The sequence below is a fragment of the Harmonia axyridis genome, chromosome 2 (genome assembly GCF_914767665.1).
Source record: "Harmonia axyridis chromosome 2, icHarAxyr1.1, whole genome shotgun sequence".
NCBI lineage: Eukaryota > Metazoa > Arthropoda > Insecta > Coleoptera > Coccinellidae > Harmonia > Harmonia axyridis.
In genome coordinates, this window is record NC_059502.1 from 51,024,754 (window position 1) to 51,044,972 (window position 20,219).

At 36.4% G+C, this 20,219-nt stretch overlaps 1 protein-coding gene across 2 annotated transcripts in view; it reads right to left on the reverse strand.

The window, feature by feature from the left end:
* The window catches only part of LOC123672955 (Krueppel-like factor 6), a 522,109-nt gene that overhangs the window by 101,365 nt on the left and 400,525 nt on the right, over positions 1-20,219 (reverse strand). The window contains exon 2 of one of the 2 annotated variants that reach the window (XM_045607325.1): positions 8,043-8,115. The exons of the other annotated variant lie outside the window; for it this stretch is intronic. The gene's annotated coding sequence lies outside the window, so the exon portion shown is untranslated. The remainder of the gene's footprint in view (positions 1-8,042; positions 8,116-20,219) is intronic. 2 annotated transcript variants of the gene reach the window in all.

A 20,219-nucleotide genomic window follows, 5' to 3' on the forward strand; every position in this document is an offset into this window, starting at 1 on the left:
TAACACAAATTTGTGTTTTTTCAATGTGAACCAAAATAATTCATATAAGAAATAAAACCAATTTCTTTTCCTCTTCAAAAATATATAACATGATATATAAATTTCACATCAAACTATAATATCAACAAAAGTTTCAGTTTTACACGGAAAATCCACCAGGTGCCTAACTTTGATAAATCTGTGAACATCAGATAATCGAAATTTTCGGTGGCCACGATGGTTTGGTGATTTGACACAGTTAGATTTATGCCTTGGGTGACATTTGAAGAACAAAATTCATCAATTTGAAATTGTTGAAAAAATCTGACGGTGGTAAATTCGGAGACTTTGGTGGCCACCACATATTTTAAATATCTGAAATTGACAGATTATCATAGATAGACAGTTGAACTGAAACTTTTGATGATTTTCATAGTTTGATACGAAATGCGCCATTCAACTTGGGGCACCCAATACATCGATATCGGAACCGCATCACCTGTCCAATCGCTTCATATATTAATATCGGCTCTCACGTTCAGTCGGCGGGAAACCGTTCGACGAATATTTTTCAGACTGGCCGGAAACAAATTGAATATAAATTCCATGCTGCGACGAGTTATTCCCAACACAAAATCAATTATTCGCGGGATAAATTAAATAGTTGTCCCGCATTCGTAACCGATTTGCAATAACGATTTTAACATATATGTGTGCGTGATACTCAATTTCGGCTCGGACGAATTGAATTTTGCGGAGGAATTCCACCTATCCAGTTTCCATATATTTTCTCTGACAGCTTATTGTGGCCCAATCGAAGCGTCGCAGTTTTCCCGATTCGATTGCAATATGCGATTCGCCATCGATTTAATTAGAAATAATTTCACTGTGGTATGGTGATTTCTAAGTCTCGAACCCATTTTGCATTCTAATATGAATATAAAGGTTATTCCCATAAGAGGATTCGTTTTGATGTATTTCAATAGGAATCAATGGATGTTTATTTCATTATAAATTGGAAGGTATGCCATTAACGATATCAGCCAAATGACCGTCACAGCTTTGCTTGTAGCAACATAACCTTTACAGAAGCAACTGGCCAAAGGAAATAAAGTGACTCTATTAAGGGTACCGGGGCATTGTGATATTGAATGAAACGAAAAAGCCGATGAACTTGCAAAAAGGGCATCATCATGTTAGTCCTGAGCCCTACTGTGGGCTTGGAAAAGACCAATATAAGGCAATGGTCCAACAGTGGGTGTGGGACAATAGAGAAACCCTCTGGAGAAACTCTCCGAGTCTTAATCAGGCAAAGAAATTTGTGGTGCTTTCACCGACCAATACCAGGAAGCTTCTGAAGCTACCACGAGCTGAGCCTTGGGTAATGGTGGAACTGCTGACAAAACACTGTCAGTGCAAATACTTTTTGTACCGCATGGGTAACTCAATAAGTGGGATCTGCAGGCTCTGTGGAAAGTCAGAAGAAGCAGCCGAATACATAGTGTGCAAATGTCCGGGACTGATTGGCTTAAGAACCACTTACATGGGAAGTAATAGCCAAGGCTCCTAAGGATGTCGTTAATTCGTTAGTTTCCGAGGTGAAAATGGGCCTCCTAACTGAAGATGATTTTTCGATGAACATGCGGATCATTTTGATGGATTTTAATTTTCAAAATCGATGAGGAAACGACAAACTTGGATTTTCGTCAACACTACTTGTTGAAGCAGAAATATTCTCAGTTTTCTTGACTAATGCACACGGTTTCGATACTCCATAATACTCACTTGTCCCAAATGCTTAAAAATATTCGACAGTTTCATCATTTACGTCGAGAAATTGCTTTTACTATCTGTAACTGCGAACTTGTCACCATTTCTGTAATGGATTTTAACAATTTAGATGCGTTGTTGAAGCGTATTTCGTTCCATTTTTAGTAATAGCCTAGTTTTCACCAGTCGAATGGCAAACGATGACAGCTGCCCAGATAGCAGGCCATTCAAAATGAAACCAGTTATTGGAAAACCTTTTTTGTTTTCTGTTTTCCTCAGTTTGTTATTGATTATTTATTCGGTTTGTGCTTTTATTTTTAATTTAGCGAACAATATTTCTGGGACTTTTGTCCTATTTGTGTTCCAAATAACTGAATAAATGTGATTCAATTCAAAGCGATATCCGAAATTTAGGGAAATCGCATTTGTTTTGATGGGCAGATAACCACATCTTGCATTTTTGGTAGAATTATTTGTTTCGATAAGTTCTATATTCTGACAAAAAAAAAGACTCATTCATAAAAACAGCACACATTACTGACAAAACCGGCGTGAACTTGGTCAAAAATTTGATATTCGGTATTTAGACCCCTTAGACGGTCTGCAAATCAATGTGCTTTGCATAAGTTATTCTGTGACTATTGAAAAGTAAGTATTCCAAATATCTACTAGGCTAAACATTTTTCAATGTTGCAATCCTGAAAATACTTGTATGTACCTCGTCGTTTCATTGATCAGCATGATTCACGTTCATCTATAATATTAATTTATGCATTGGAATGTCATAATTACTTGATTGAAGTCGTTCAAGTGTACTCAAAAATTAAATTCTTGCGTTGCACCCCAAAAACAGATCGATTCGTTAGTTTCAATTTCTACCGACGCCACTGGTCGTTTGGCTGCTGGAATGAATTCGGCTGCTGAAAAGTGGCTGCCAAGTTCACGCCGGTACTGAGAAATAACTTCAAAGATCTTTCATTCCAAAGGTGATCAAAATTCGTTATGGCAAATACAAAATCGAAATCAAATGGCGAGACATATCCCTAGTCATTATTTTCTCAAATAATATGGATAAGCAATTCATACCCATATAAAAAAAAAATAAAAAAAAAATTCTGTCAAATCTTATAGGTCAAAATCGTGCGAGAATATCGCAGATTCGTACAGATATCATCTTTAGGTTGGGTAGGGTTAATTCCACCAAAATTGTTCTGCCAATCCACATTTTTCAATGAAAAACAACTGAACGATATTTATGGGAATATTTCATTGATTTCAATCAAAAGTCAGTGAATTAGAGAAAATAATGCATCATACTCGTACAGAAGGCTTAACCTAACTCTCATTCATTTTGAACTCGTGGGAGAATATCGATCTCTTCTGCACTCGTAATATAAATATTCCGTAATTCAGGATAGCAACACTCTCAAACCGAGTTGCCTTGTATACGCCATCATGTGCCAAATTCGATTTCATTCCTCTGTCGGTTTCAGCCGACCTCGCGTTCTCATATTGGCGTGGAGCGAAATAATTTTCCCCCGGTCCACACAGACCACACACACGTGAGAGACGTCGACATCTTCGGGAAACATTTCAATTATGAGGGGTGCCCCGGGAGAATATACAGGCCCAAGGTTGGTTATTTCGTATTTTTCCAAAGGCGTTGAACGGCCCGGAGAAATTGTGTTTCGAATTATTTCTGGCACGATTCGTCGGCAGGAGTGGCGTGACCAGGAGATGCTGAGGAACAACTTCTACGGATAATGGATTTTCGAGGCGAACTTCGCCAAAGAAGACCGTTCGCGTTTTTCTCCCCTCGGTATGAACTCGCATCTTCACGTCTTGCAAAAAGTTTTCTATTGAAGCGTCACGTGATCATCGCGTACCTTTATCCCACCGAATTTCCGGAAATTGTTCGATCGCTTCATTTGGTGTCTTTGTTGCGTTGATTTTCCTTTTCGTTTTATCTTCAATTTTTGTTGGTCACCGTGTCTAATTAGGAGTTTATGTTTTGATTCATTTGATCTACTAGTAAACTTCTCAACGATCATTTTGTTTGTAATTTTAGATAAAGCAAAGGATTCTTAACAAAATATCTTGTATTTGACAAAATTCGTGTAATTAAGATACGAAAGTTTTCTATCCTTCTTTTTATTTTATTATTTCAAGGTGGATTTCGCATTGGAATTGTGATTAGAGAAACCGAATGTGCTATCTGGGCTATTTTTGAGTCACTGAATATTCAAGATGATCTGCATTTTAGTATTTTTCCTGCGCTTGAGCTCAAGCGACGCGCCACGCTGGAACTTAATATCCATAATTTTTTTTCTCTCAAACATAACATCAATATTTGACGATTTATACCACTTGAATCTTTTTTAGTTTGATGTTTGTTTATGGAATAAACGTGTGATTTATAATAATCAATCTTACATTGGTGAATTCAAGAATTTGTTAGTCCCTCTTGGGGTATATATTGGGGCTTCAAAGTACCAGGTGGCCAATAATTAATTTATTTAGGAATTCACTCCATCTCTACTCTAAGCCATATCCCAGGCGAATATCCTAGTGTCAGTAGTCACACTGAGATCACACGATCAGAGGTGAGTCGCGACGTGAAAATATCTTAAATTGAACTGAATTGGCAAATACTCTGGAGGAAATTGTAGTTGAACTAATTTCGATTGAATTAATATAACATTTTCCTCGAATTCGTATATGAAGTGTCAATTTCATCTTTGGTTTTCATTTAAAAAATATTCAATAGGATTTATATGTCTGCTCAACTTGGAAAATTCCTTATTAGTACTTTGAGATTTATTTGTAAAGAGGTTTTCATTTGAAATAGCCTGCTACCTGGACAGTGGTTACTTCTGCGGATGTCGTCTTTTGACATTTGATAAGTGAAAACTACGTCATCACTAAAAATGGAAAGATACACGCATTGTTATTGTTCAAATTCACAACAGAAATGGTGAAAAGGCAGACACAGCTCGCAAAACTGAACCACTCTTGGGTCATCGTGAATCACCTTCACGGTCGGCAGTAGTGAAAATGATGACAAAATTCGAGCTGTTGAGACAAGTTAGTGATGTGAAGAATCAATTCCGTGTTCATCGCTCAAGAATAACTAAGAATATATTTGCTCAGGCCTATAATATTGACGAAACCCTAGGATTTTTGATGTTGAGAATTATGCATTCCACAAAACACATTAAACTGTTTGCATAAAGACTCAACTAACATCTATTAACAAGACAGAGCTACGCACCATACAAGAAATGAGGTGTGATTTAAGACATTCTTTAAGCCACATATGGTCATTTAGAAGTTAGACCTAAGAGCAAGAAATAAAGACGTGAACCAATCAATTACGCTTTGACTATGTATGAAAAAATCCAAAAGACGCTCAAATCCCCTTGAAATTGGAGTACCATGATCAGTACGCTCCTATTTGTTATGTAATAAACGTATATCATGTACAGCCAAAATTCAATAAATCCCTTCAGAAATTCAGTGGTTTATTATCAAAATTTAGTAGACTTCATTTGAACACCAATCATTTTACCAGTGAGAATAATCTCTAGCGCAACAAGAACACTGCGACGAAATCCCAGTCTAATCTCCGGACATGTCAATGAAATCAATTGACATTTTCGAACCTCCGCGTTGACCATATATCTAATCAAACTTCATCATTCTTCTATATTCCGCCATTCTCCTTGAGGACACAAATTCAATCATAGCGAGAAAATTTTCTGTCCGAGCCGTGATACTCAGCGGGTTCCCTCCGTCGACCTTGGTGTCCCCTAGTCACGTCCCAAGCTCCAATGGAGCACACGCAGACCTGCACACTCCCAAGGGCGAGATGGGAAAAGTTATTATTTCATATATTCCGCCTTCGGCTCAGCTAGGAGATTGAAAAAGTCAAGGTCGTAATACTTGACTTTTCTCATTGAAACGTTTCAATTGATGAGATGAGATATCGCATCAATACTATTCAGATATTGATAACTTTCTCGCTGTAGAAGTAAGTGTTAAAAATCGATTTTGCATCATTGTTGAAGTATTTCAATAATGCACAAGTTTTTCAAGAAAAAAATCTAATTTTTCGTTGATTCAATCTAGGGGTGATTTTATTCTTGATGCTAAGAGATATTCATCTATGTCGTCAATTCATGAACATTAATGTAATGTTATGAGAGTGCTTTTTTTCGAATCTGCAATCACGAAATAAAAATGTTTAGATTTGATGAAAATCAAACTTCTGTGAATTTAAAAGGAATGCATGTTCTACTACACCATTACTGAAAATAGAACGATACACTTCAACAACATATTGAAATTATTGATATTCAGTACAAAGGTGGTGAAAATCTTGTAGTCATAACGAACGAATGAACTTTTTGGTTCGCTAGTGAAACTGGTGATGAAATTTGAGAAGTTAAAACAAGTTAGTGATGTGAAGAATCGGAACCATGTGCGTCGCTGGAAAACAACTGACAATATTGTTGTTGTAGTCCGTTGCTTTGTTAGGTTTGTCAATTCATCGTCGAACTTGGAATCCTCTGTAACGAATTGTATGTTTATTGACAATTGTCTTAATAAACTAATTGATTGATTGATCGTCGAACTTGGGTATAAGGCATTCCACAAATGACATTACACCGTATTTTGCATAGAAACTTAGGTCTCGAGTCATTTAAAGCTAAGCTAACACAATAACTCAAGCATCACATTTGTGCTCTATACCGAATACAAGAGAGATGGAAGTTTAGTGTCACCAATCACAATCGAGCTAGCCGAATCCATAGGTGTGCTTTGTGTGATTTGATTGTTGAATGTTTCATCAGAAATCCTCTTTTCATAACTTCACAATAGCTAAATCAAACTGAGAAAAATATTGACCTTTTTGATGCACGAAAGAATTTTCATGAATAATTCAGATTGTAAATTATTTTTGATCATTTCGGAATGAATCTACTGCTATAGTGTCCAGTCAGATAAGGAGCGACGAATGTTGGCATCAAAACGAATGCATCATTTACAAGGCGATTTCCGTTTTTTTTATTGATGTTCTAAGTTGGCCATAGAGTTTTTGTGATTCAACACCTTCAGACATTTTTCTTTGGTGTCACGTAAAGGATAAAGTCTATGCCAATGCTCAACAATCCGTTCAAGACCTTAAAGATAAAATTCGTGGAGTTATCGAGGACATTCAGCAGCAAATGTGCGAATTGTTCATGAAGAGAATATGATGCTGCACCCGTAGCCAAGGCGGCCATTTGGCTGATATCGTTTTCCATTGTTAAAAGCATTCCTTTCCCTTATAATAAAACAGACATTTATTGATTTCTCTTCCAGATAACAACATTCAAAATCTCAGCCTCTAAGCCTCAAACTTAAAATTCGCCATGGAAGCGTGGATATTGGAGAAGATTGACACCAGAAGGATTGAAGCATTAGGATACTATCGTGGATCTTGGATAGTATCGTGGACACAGAGAGTAACGAATGTGGAGATTTTGCGGGTTATGCAGAAAGAGAAAGAATTAGTACTGACTTTAAGAAAGCGCAAACTGCAATATCTACTTGCGACATATTATGAGGGGAGTTAGATACCAGTTGCTCCAGCTTTTTGTCCAGGGAAAGATAATGGGCAAAAGACCAATAGGAAGAAGAAGAATGGTACAATTGCAACAACTGCCAATTGTTTAGATCTGCAGTCTCGAGAATAGGCATAGCTTTGATGGTAGCCAAACAAAACGGAACGAAGACGACACCTGAAGAAGAAGAAAATCTCAATGGAAATATAAGGTAATTTTTTTCGATAATTTTTCTAATTTTCTATGCTTCTAATCACGTGATCACAATGAAAGTTTGCACGAACCTTAGAATTGTTATTCCACATCCAAACGTAAATTTTTATCTAGATTGATAATGTAGTTCAACTGCTTCATTTCATTAAGAATTGTTTGGAATCAGTTCCACATAATCACCACACATCTAATATTTCAAGATTGATGGTAATTCTTCGAATCTTTCGAACAAAGACGACATGGAAATCTGAGAAAGTGAGAAATAATCTCCGAGACTAAGCCCCTAAATTCGTGCAAGATCAAAAGCGGGAACACAACTGAACGTGTGAGTTTCTTAGGCGGACCTGTCGATGCAAACTTGATGAAGTTTGTTAATCTGTCAGTCAGACGTTCCAACGAAATTATCGAGTAAGTTGAAATATCACCCCCGAGGGCCTGCGGTAGGGATTCATGACTATTGAATTAACCACTTACAACTTGTCACTTCCAACGATTTCGCCACGTAATTGGCTTACGTTCTCGTCTCGTCTACTTCTGCCAGACGTACCTGCAAGAGATAATAAACTGAATTAGCTTCGGAATGTCAGAACGAGAGATAAATTGAATGAAAAGTCGCGAATATACGGGCATTGTGGCAATCCAACCGGCTGAATCTACAATGGGAGACAGGAACTAATTCAATGTACACACACACACAGTTTGAGATGTAGTCGGCGAAATTAAATGAGCTCCTCATTCGGTCTGCTCTGCGGCTGCAAATCGACGTATTGGTATTAGATTAGTCGATAGGTGTGAATGCTAGTCTGGTAGTTTCAAATTAGATGCTCTCTGAAAGAACCTGGAGAACTAGAAGTCTTAGAGAAGATAATAAGATATAAAAAAGCAAATTAAATTATCTAAAGTCTCTAATCTAAGAAATAATGCTATCACCCAGGATGCAGAGTTTATTACAACAAATACAGTTGAACAGTTGAACTAACTTACTATACAGGATCTAAGTCGAAGTGATACCAATGAGGGCCGTATCAAAAGTGTGTATTCGAGCAACAGTACCTTGGTACCTTCCCTGTAGATTGGGTTCGATCATAGAGACGCATGCGCGTGATTGATTCTGACAATTATTTATGGTCTCAGTATTACATGGGCTTTCTATTAAATTATGAATTGCTCACATAGATATCTTGATTCGTTATCAAGTTACAGGGTATTTTGAAAAATAACTGTTCAGAGTATTTCGATATAGCTTGGCTTTGTTCGAGATATTCGAAAAATTCTAAAAAAGTTTGGAACACTAATATGCATTGATGGAGTTGCCGAAACCTTATAGATGTCACTCATTGTGACTCATTTATATATTACTAGCTGACCCGGCAAACTTCGTACCGCCCTATAATCAAGAAATGTCTGTTACCTTTTCATCTGAATTAAGTTAATTTCTTTATTATGTTCGAGCAACACAATGACAAATTAAAAATAATTCTTACCAAAAAAATTGAACTTTATAATTAACAAATAAAAAAAAGTGGTTAATCGTAGAGGAATGAAAAATTGAGAGTATAATCAGATTTTTTTTTTAAGTCGACAGAGTAAAAAAAAATTTTTGCCAAAAAATTAAAGTTTATAATTTACAAAAAAAAATAGGGGTTGATCGTAGAGGGGTGAAAATTGAGAGTAATATGAGATTTTTCATTTAAAGTCATGATAGAATAAAAAAAAATTTTTGCCAAAAAATTAAAGCTTATAATTAACAAATAAAAAATAAGGGTTGAACGTAGAGGGGTGAAAAATTGAGAGTCAAATGAGATTTTTCATTATAAGTCATGACAAAATAAAAAAAAATTCTTGCAAAAAAAATAAAACTTTTTAATTACCAAATAAAAAATGAGGGTTGATCGTAGAGGGGTGAAAATTTAGGGTTGCATGTATTTTTGTATGATGTATCATAAAAAAATAAAAACAGAAAATTTTGTCTGAAAAATAAAAAAAAAAAATTAAGGGGTGGACCACCCTTAACATTTAGGGGGATGAAAAATAGATGTTGTCCGATTCTCCCCCCTGACTAATATCCTCGCTAAGGATCACGAAAATCGGTCGAGCCGTTTCGGAGGAGTTCGATTACGCACCCCGTGACAGAAGAATTTTATATATTAGAAGAATAAAATGTGCATATTGGGTTTCCATTATTTCTATTCTGGAGCAAAAAAAACTATTCTTTATCGAATTTATCATCATACCGTAGTGATATGAGTTTTTGAAGGCTTTTTGGTTCAATTCAGTGGGAAATTTTTTTGGAAATATCAATATTATATGAAGATTTGACATATTATGTTAAATTTATTTCAATAGTTTCTAGAAACTATAAAAATATTCCTCCTTAGATTAAGGATCACATTTCCTTGAAACATGTAAGAGTATTCCGAAAATCAGTTACTTATTTAATACAAAAGACGAAGAAATAAATCGTTGTCATCACCTTTCGATGAACTTGTTCTATTTTTCCGAACCGTGGTGGTGAAAATCTCACACAATCTCACAATAGATTGGAGTTGAAAATCCCACCGTACGTACTGCTGGGAGATAAGATTAGGTTAGATTTAAGAAGGGTTTAAATGCACCACGGTTCACAACCTTATGATCTATTATGCCTTCTATTAGAGCTGTTCCCGCCATTAGTCGTCGTAGTCTACAGCTTGCTCTCCAGTTCCACAGTTCTGACAACTTGTTTTCGAACATGAATATCAGAATCATTTCAATCGAAGGACCAAGAAAAATATGTTTGTCATAAATTTTGGGCAAGAATTATTGATGCAATTAAAATCAGGAGGACGTGCAATGGAACCTTATTTATTGATGATTTTATTTGGCTCGAAGTACCAAAATGTTGTTTCTTCTGGTTCAAAGTACCAAAACTGTTGCTTTTTGTTCAAAGGACTGTATAATATTGATTGTGGATGAAGGAAAATATGATAATGATTTTTATCTACTCCTATTGAATTATAAACTCATTATTCAACTGCTTTTGAGCAATTAATAGTATCTATTAACAAACAGCGTGATTTATAATAACTCACTACTATAACTCACTATTATAAATCGGAAAATATGGATCTGTGCTTCTATACTTCTCTGCTTCTATTCGATTGGCCGAAAGGGAACATTCCATTATTGTTATTGAGGGGAGGAATGTTCGAGGGAATGTCACTTTTGACGTTTTCAAATTAAGTTGATATATAATTATTGTGAATGTTTTGCTGAAAACGATTAATTCAGATAGTGAAGATGAAATATTATAAAGGTATACATTTCCAAAAGACAAACAGCTAATGTTACCATACAGAATTAAATGCCCTAAAAAATATAAAGGAGTTTGAAAAAATTTTCAAGATTGGTGTAGCAGTAAGATCATTAAGTCATCGTTTACAGGGAATATTTTTTGGTATATTTTAATGCATTTTTATAGGCAATTATTAAGATTTCTCAATAAATTTCTATGTCTGTACTCTGTACTGGATTCGAGCTAGCCGAAGCTAGTTCGATTGTGATTGGTAGCACTAAATTTCCATCTCTCTTGTACGGGATCGAGCACATTATGTTTATTTCCAGTTCCTTTTGTCTTTATTCTAAGTCTGTATTTTTTTCTTAGTATTTATTGATATAGTCGTAGATAAAGTATAGTATTCAACTTGCGGTAATGGTCATAACTCACTTGATGAATTACAGCACTCGCCTGCGGCTCGTGCTGCAAACATCATCTGCGTGAGTTATGACCTACATTACCGCTCGTTGAATAATATACTATTACTTGTTTGATTAGCATTGTTAAGCGAGATAACACATACAATGAATAGAACTGTAATTGTAATAATAATACTACTACTGAATTATTCTGGAAGCACTCTATAGAGGTGATAGCATGATGCGAGTAAGCATAGAGTCGAAACATAGATAAATTCTTTTTTTTCCTGTATAAGCCTTAACATTTATATTGTAGTAAAAGCAACAACTAATCCAAACAATGTTGGAATCGAGAATGTGCTTCAACTACAAGATATACATAGGTATTTTGTATGAAATTGCAATCGGCATTATCATAAATCAACAATGTTTTCAGAATAAATATCGATTTTCCATTACAATCTCATAGCCTATGAAATCTTTTCCCTGACAATCAATTCATTTATCCGTTTAATTTTCTTAAGTTCGTTGCATAGCGACGCAGAATAGTTGATAAGCGTATTTTGTGGTTCGAATTTCCTTCGAGAAAGAAGGCATTCGTAAACGATTTCAGAAAAACAAAATTATCCCGTATTTCTTCGTATAATGGTTATCTCCGACTGGTCCATTCCATAATGAGGAAAATAATAATTATGAAAAGATGTTCACGAGCGACGATAAAGGAGGATAGAACATCCGAGAAGAATGGGCACATTGAATATAGAAATTTGAATTATGCAGCAGTTTCAATTTTCGTGCGAAGGATGTTCAAAAAGTTGATTTACTCCCCCGGAATATTTTCCATTTAAACTTGGATAAAACGGCCGAAAAAAAAAATTGAACAATGCGAACCTCCGCGGGCACTCTGCACGAAATTTTCTTTCATATCCACACAAAGGTCCCCTTGGCGAGAAGGAAACGACACCACTTCAATTCTGGAGTTTTATTGCACGGGAACAGACCCTATATCAAATTCAATTTGGGGGCACTTGCGTAGTGCCGCTACTGCACGGAGTGGCGGCACGGTAGGGGAGGCCAGGCGACCCATACCGAATTACTGAATAATTAGATTACTCGCCTTTGTACCTCCATTACGCGATGCGAAGTTAATGATACAGCTTTTTATGTCGCCCTGACTCCATTTCCACTCGCGTGGCACTGTCAGTTAGACATTCGATGCTGATTCTTTGAGTAGCTCCACCTACTTCTAGGTAGGACTGAAAAGGCTTGGGTACACATGATTATTATTTTTATTATTATTTTGAATCAGGGTCGTTGCGGATCGATCAGCCTTCCAGAAACTGCGACTACATGAATCATTTGTTGTTAACCCTACCTATTCATACAAACTATTGTAGGCTGTGAACACTTTTAACGAAACGGACAACATACTAAGGAGCCTTGAATGTTACCCCGTAAGTATCCAGAACGGACCTTCTCGTATCTAGTTCATAGCCCAGTCACCTCTTGACATTTGCATACCATACGTTCAGATGTTTCCAACTCCGTTCCACAGAGCCTGCAAATTTTATCTGCTGACATTCCCATGCGGTAAAAATGTGCACCATTATCCGAAGGTTGACTAGTGGCAGCTTAAAGAACTTCTTGGTATAGGTCGGTGAAAGCACTACAAATCTCTTTGCCCGAACAAGACCAGTAGTGTTCCTTCATAGGGTTATTCTGATTCTCGCATTTGGGAGCTTCCCAAATTGACCATTTGTGCTTTGAAAGTATCTGACAAAGTTCGTGCCAGAATTGTGAAAGCAGGTGGTGAAGTTATTACTTTCGATCAACTTGCTCTGAGATCTCCACTTGGAAAGAAGACAGTCTTGATGCAAGGGCGTAGAAACGCTAGAGAATCTGTGAAACACTTCGGCCCAGCTCCAGGTGTTCCCCACTCTCACACTAAGCCATTCGTAAGGTCAAAGGGACCCAAGTTCGAACGTGCTAGAGGGCGTAGGAAGTCTTGTGGTTATAAGAAATAAGCATTTTAATTTGCTATGACAATATAACCAACTGCCATTATTGGACCGCTGCCTTATATTGGTCTTTTCGAAGCTCACATAAAGACTCAGGGTTGAAGGGTGTTAACATTGATGCTATTATTACAAGTTCATTGGCTTTTTCATTTCCTGCAATACATCAATGGCCCGGTTAGCCATAATAGAGTTGGGTAGACATAATTCCTCGTAAACTCTCAATATTTCACCGTAGGATTGTCGAGATGAAAGAACGAATGTTCATTCATACTACAAATAGGCGTTCGATAAAATGCAACACTCAAAACTTTAAGAAAGTCTGAGGAAAAAAGGTTAAGGCAACAACGAAACTAACACATCAGAAATCTCTAATGGAACTAGAAAGCAAATATCAAAATAAAATCGAAAATAACGGAGAATTCAGCAAGGAGTGAGCCAGGGCTGTATTATCTCACCAATCCTGTGCAATATACACTCAAGACATTTTCGAGCAAGTACTGAAGGAAATTTAAGAGTTTATGGGGTTAATGGGGTGATACTGAACAACATAAGATATGCTGACGTCATATTTACAGATAATGAGAAAATAATAGATGCTATCTAGAAGTGGGGACGAGAATAGGCCATATTAATTAATCTAAAAAGACAAAGGTCATGGTAATCCCGAAGACCAATTATATAACAACCAACATAGGTAGTTCTAGGGGCTGGTGTCAGAACAAGTGAAAAAAATCGAATGCTTGGGATGCTGGATATTTGACAGTCTAGTCTAAACCCAAACGTCGAAATAAGATCACGAATAGACTATATTAGATCAGATTTGAGCAAATGTTTTTGAGTAATAATTCAAAGCAATATATTCTGAAGTTATTAAATGAGATATGATAACTTCAAACTTAATTCTCTGCTCTTTTATAAGTAATGGAAGTCAGTAAAGTCAAGTTGGCAACTCTAAGGCGAAGCAAAGTTATGTAGGTCTTTCGCAGAATGCCCAAAATTCATTGCATAAATGAAGTTTCTGCAAGTATTAATGCAGATGGAGAGCTATTGAGATCTATTAAAACACGGAAAACGGGCTTCTTCGGACACGTGTTGAGGGGTGATCAGTATCATCGGTTCAAGTTGATCATGAAGGACAAAAGGAAAACGAGGACCAGGAAGAAGACACACTCCTGGATGAAAAATTTGAAGAACTGGATAGGGATGAGTGTCCAAACGTTGGTTGCCACCACCCAAAAGAGGGACGAATTTGCCATGCTTCTTCACTAGAGGGGACAAGACAAGATTAAGTTTTGAGACTCAGATATATTGAGTCCTCTGTTTGCTGGAATATAAAGTGTTGATGAATTTAAAAGAAAATGTAATAATTATGGGGGAAGGAAGTATCAGTCTCTTAGTGCATCAAATCGTAATCGTAAATATTCAAGTAGAACATAAATCTAGCCTTCGTCATCAGAACAAATATGGATTTCATCAATTATCTTCAGATTATAATTCTATGTCAACTTGTACTTTCAGTATATGTTGCCAAGAAGGTAATTCTTGTTAATTGGTTACTAAACACGTCGATAAGTGATTTTGTCGACGCTTAAATTACTCATCGACTGTTCCATAATAATCCATTAAATTTCACGTACATCAAGAATCCAAAATAAATAAAATTCGACATATTTATTAGCAGAATTACTTTAGACGTAAGAATAAAAACGTATGGTTGATATAATTATTTATGCTAATGCCTCGTGCATTAGTGTAATTGGTATTCACTAAAACTGATGCAGCATAAATGTCATTTTTATTTTAACATCGATTAGGTGGAAGTTAATTCATTCAGATAGCGCAAAAATAGTAGCATAGTGAAAAAACGACACGATGTCATTTGTCACATTTTGAATTGAATTTTTCTTGATAACGGAAAAAAATTATTGATATAACACTAGCTGAAACTATGATGAATAATCTGAAACATCAACTATTCAGCTTCTATAAACTTGATAGGGTCGACACGATGTCATTTGTCACATTTTGAATTGAATTTTTCTTGATAACGGAAAAAAATTATTGATATAACACTAGCTGAAACTATGATGAATAATCTGAAACATCAACTATTCAGCTTCTGTCAGACGAGTTGATAATGTTGAACATAGGATCGCACAAACCCAGAAACGACCTCATCTATAGGTCAGAAAAAGACGTTATTTTCAACAAGCTTTGACAACTATTCATTTTGTCTTCTTGAAAATTTCTGAAAAGGTGCTTTTTACCTTCTGTACCCAGAACTTTCCTGGCTAATATCCTTTTGAGCCTTGTTTTAAATATTGGAGTTCATAGTAATTACCGTTTTTATTATTGTTCTCTTCCATCTAAATCTCGTTTATCATTGAATATTTGGACTATGACGAATTCGAAGAAAATATTTCAGAGAGATCGATAAAAATAATAACAATATTTATTCATTCACTATATAAACATACAGGAAACGTCATAATGTATCCCAGAAGTGCAGTTTCATTAATATCCTCTATTTTGGTATTTTCTCATAAGAGTTTTGTAACCTATTCGACAATTAGTATTCTGCTACCTTTTTTCTCAAATTTTTCGATATATTTTCAGCTCTAGATTATTTGAATTCGAAATTTAATAGTTTTTCAATAGCATGATAGCGCGTCTCAGAAACAAATGGATATAAATTCACTATGAAAGCATTGAATTTTGAAAGTTATGGATGTAGCCAATAACTAGTTTAAAATAAACTTTTGTATGCATCACGAGTACTCGTATTAGAGGTGTTGATGCTTTCCTTCGATTCTGAAATCTCGGGCCAGAGGTCCTTAGATTTGAAAGTTGTCAACTTAAGGACATAAACATCTACTAATTACATAAATGTTCATTAATTTTTGGTTCCGATCAATGTTTTTGGAACCGTTCATCAAACTTTCAAAACTTGCAAAAGTTGTGAACACCTGCAGTAGAAACAGAGGTATACACAACACATTTCCCCCTTTCTCAAAAATACCGCAGCCTTCGATTGAAATTGTCCGCACAGAAAATAGAAACCTAATGGAGAAGTGGAGCTAATCACTGAATGCGCAGCCTGCAAAAATGGAGAATCACCGCGAGCAATTCCATTAGGATGCAGGTCCATACCTTCTTATCCGAACACTCCAACAGGCTTCATTACAAATACGGCATCCAGAAGATAAATTACATCCCAAAGTATCGTTTTTTATTTGCACTACGAAACTACTCAAACTTCCTTGGAAAATCCTGATGAGAGCCTGAAGTTTATCCTCTTTTTTTTCATGTTTACCCGAATCAGAGAGGTAGCCTGAAAACTTGACGTAACTTCTGCACGGGTTTCGAGTTTGCCGACGGTATACACAATATTTTCCAGATGGGGAAAAACTAGGAAACAAATTCAAAAAGTGGATAAGTGGTTGAACAAATAGATTCCTTATTACTCCTCGTCTATCGGTTCGGCCGGGGATCGATCAACCAATATGTCGTTCCGTCCCTCCCGACTTGCCGAGCCGTCATCGGAAAAACCAATTTTGCTCTGCAATTTGTTTTTCGTTGTGCTGGTTGCGACGAAATGAAGTTATCGAAGATCGTTTTTTTTTTCAACGATCGGCAACTTATTTATTTCGAATCAAGTTAACTAACGTACTGAAAAACGATTCGGAGAAAATTGAATTTGGGATGACGACAAATGACGACTGAACGAAATGAAAAAGAATGGGGGATATCATTAGATATATCGTGCGTTCAATGAAAACTAGATCGAGGAGACTGTGCGGACTTATAAAACTGGGGCTTAACTTTCATCATGCGAATCACGTTCCATTTTATGATCCCTAATGGAAAGCATAAATATATGTCAATGACATGACCATATAGTAGGACTCTGTGATGGTAGATTTGACCTTATACGAATGTTTTGGATTTCTAATTCACCACTACAACATAATACCAAGGAGTTCTGCAGGAATCTTCCACCAACGAGAATTCTATTCGACCAATGTGAGGGAATAGACTACGATTTCCTAAACCCACTGAGTGACTATGTGAAAAGACTTCTGTTTGAGATAATCAATAATTGAATTTAGAAGATGAAATATTCATTTATATCAAAAAATTAAATAATAGAAATACACCAAGAACGATATCAAGGGTTATTCAATGAAAGACTCATTTTAAAGAGCCCGTTATATGCCCAGCTAAGGTAATAAGCAAAATTATCGCATTATGGACTAGGAAAATCCAAGAATGCTTGTTGAAAATCCTCTTCAACCTCAACGTGTCACTGTGTCTGGCAGTTTTTGGGCAGGTGATGTGATTGGATCTCACTTATTCGACAAAGCTTGTAAAACTGCTGGAGTGAATGGATTGCGCTACCGTTCTATGATTGATGATTTTTATGGTCGAAATTGAAAGATTTTGATGTAGAGGAAGTTTATTCTCATCAAGACATCGTTAAGTGCCATATAGGAAAATTCCATGAAGAGGATATGTTGCTGCCATGTGGTTAATATCGTTTTTCATCGTTACTGGCATCCTTTTTTCTTTACATTCCTTTTGAAATACAAGTCTTTTTTAATTTCAAAAAATTGTGCTTTTTTTCCGGTTACCTTTTCTCTTTCGGGAAAAATCAGAATATGAAAGAGAAATACACACCAAATCACTCCAAAATCTCGATATCGAAGTTAGAGTGTGTTTCAGAAAATTAAATGTTTAAAATATTTCGCTATATCTTGGTTTCTGATCGAGATATTCGAAAAATTCTAAAACGTTTTCTTCAGGATTTTTTTTGGTTCATTTGATACTTATAACAGATCATAGAAATAATTACAATTTCAGGGATATACGAGGCGTGTATTTAAAGTGAGGTCTTCAAGGCCATTGTATCGCCGCAAGTAGCGCTCGATGAAATCCGGCAACACGGCAATACGTTAGGCTCATTAGGACGCTCAGTCTTGACGTAGCAGCCTTTTGCAATGGAAGTGCCGGTTATCGCTCCCGCCAGGTGCGAGTTACGTTCAGTTATTAAGTTTTTGCACTAAGAAAAACTCCACCTATAGAAATTCATCGTCAATTGGAAGAAGTGCATGGTGAGAAATGTATGGACGTGAAAAACGTTCGAAAATGGTGTAGAGAATTTTCTGCTGGCCGACTAAACCTTCACGACGAGGAGCGCAGCGGCAGGCCGTCACACTCGGACAAAACAGTGCGGAAAGTTGAGGCGCTTGCTGAAAGATCACAATGAGTTGGCCGAAAAACTCCAAGATGTGTGCAGTAGAGAATCTATTCATTCAATTTTGGTGAATAACCTGCAATACCGAAAATTGACAGCTAGGTGGGTCCCGAAAATGCTTACCCCGGAGCACAAAGTCAAACGTGTCCAATGTGCCCAAGACATTCTCGCCAGTTTTGAAGAGTGACCCTAGTGACTTCCACATGTTTCCTGCTCTCAAAAAACATCTAGGAGGAATGAAATTTGCGAACGGTGAAGAAGTTTATGAAGCGGTCATTTCGTTCTTGCGCGAGGCGGCGGTATCGTGGTTCGAGGAGGGGATACAAAAGTTTGTCGTATGCATGAGGAAGCTCATCGAAGTGAATGGCGATTACGTAGAAAAATAGCTTGGATTTCAAGCTTCACAGCTATGTATAAAACTTAGTAAATAAATGTTATTTAATGTGAAAAAAATAAATGGAAACCTTACTTTAAATACACACCTCGTATAGAGAAATGGTGTTTCTTGAATGGGACATTCCATATTTTTCTAGGCAGTTTTTTAGCCGCTGATTTGTAGAAAGCATTTCTATGCTTTCTCGGAGAAGCGGTATGCTTCTCGACAAATCTATGGCCCAAAACTGCCTTTCTATGATCTGTTATGAGTATCATATGGACCATAAAAATTACTGAAAAACATTTCAGAATTTTTCGAATAACTCGACCAGAAACTGAGATATAGCGAAATATTTAAAACAGAAACGCGCTGTAACTTGAGGACGAATCAAGATATAAAAGATTTTCTTTCTGATATCTTATTATTTCGAAAAAAGAGATCTGAATATTTTTTCTCTAAGTTTCATAGATCTTTCAGTGAGCATCGAATGTAGGACACCTTGTACAGGGACCTTTCAAATAGTTCAAATTTCGGAGAGAGATTGTTCCGGGTTGCGCAAAGAAGATCGAATTAAGTATTCGGGAAGCGCCAACCCGCCACCTACATCCATGCTAATTTCCTTTTATCGAACTATACAAAGAGACCGATTAAAATCCAATTCAGTCGGAACTAGAATCTAAACGGAACCTTTTGAGAAATGAGAAGAGGAATCATTACAATACCATCGGATCGTTGAGCGGAAAACGTTCGACCTCTCTTCTAGGTTCAACGGTACGGATCCCCTGTGCATTCGAAAATTAGAGCGGCCAACAAAGATTCCATTCTATCTGGAACAATTCCATCGGAATATCTCAGGAAATGCCGGGGCGTTCAATATACTGAAAGAAACCCTGGAGGGAAACCGTAGCATTCTCCTGTGAGCGAGCGAGGTAGACTACCGATGGGATAAATTTTTAATTCAAATGTAAAAACTATGCTGGCAAGAATGGGTATTACTTCTTTTTGGATTATTCCTTCTTGCAGAAGGGGTAAGATTTCAATATTCGGAGAATGATGATTCAATTTTATATTCTTCCAAATTAACTCAATACGTTCCGGGTCTTGCTCAAAGATGGCAATGCCAGTTCCAAGCTACTTTTTTCTCGTTAGTACTAAGCTTCAAGAGATGCGAGTCAACATTTCGGAAAATGTTCAGTTTAATCTAAATCGAGATATTGAATGTGTCACCTATCATTCAATACATATATTATTCTTTGGAAAATAGATGAGAATATGTTTCGTGTTGTAAGAAAAGAAGGGTTCCTCACCAACAGATAACAATATGAAAA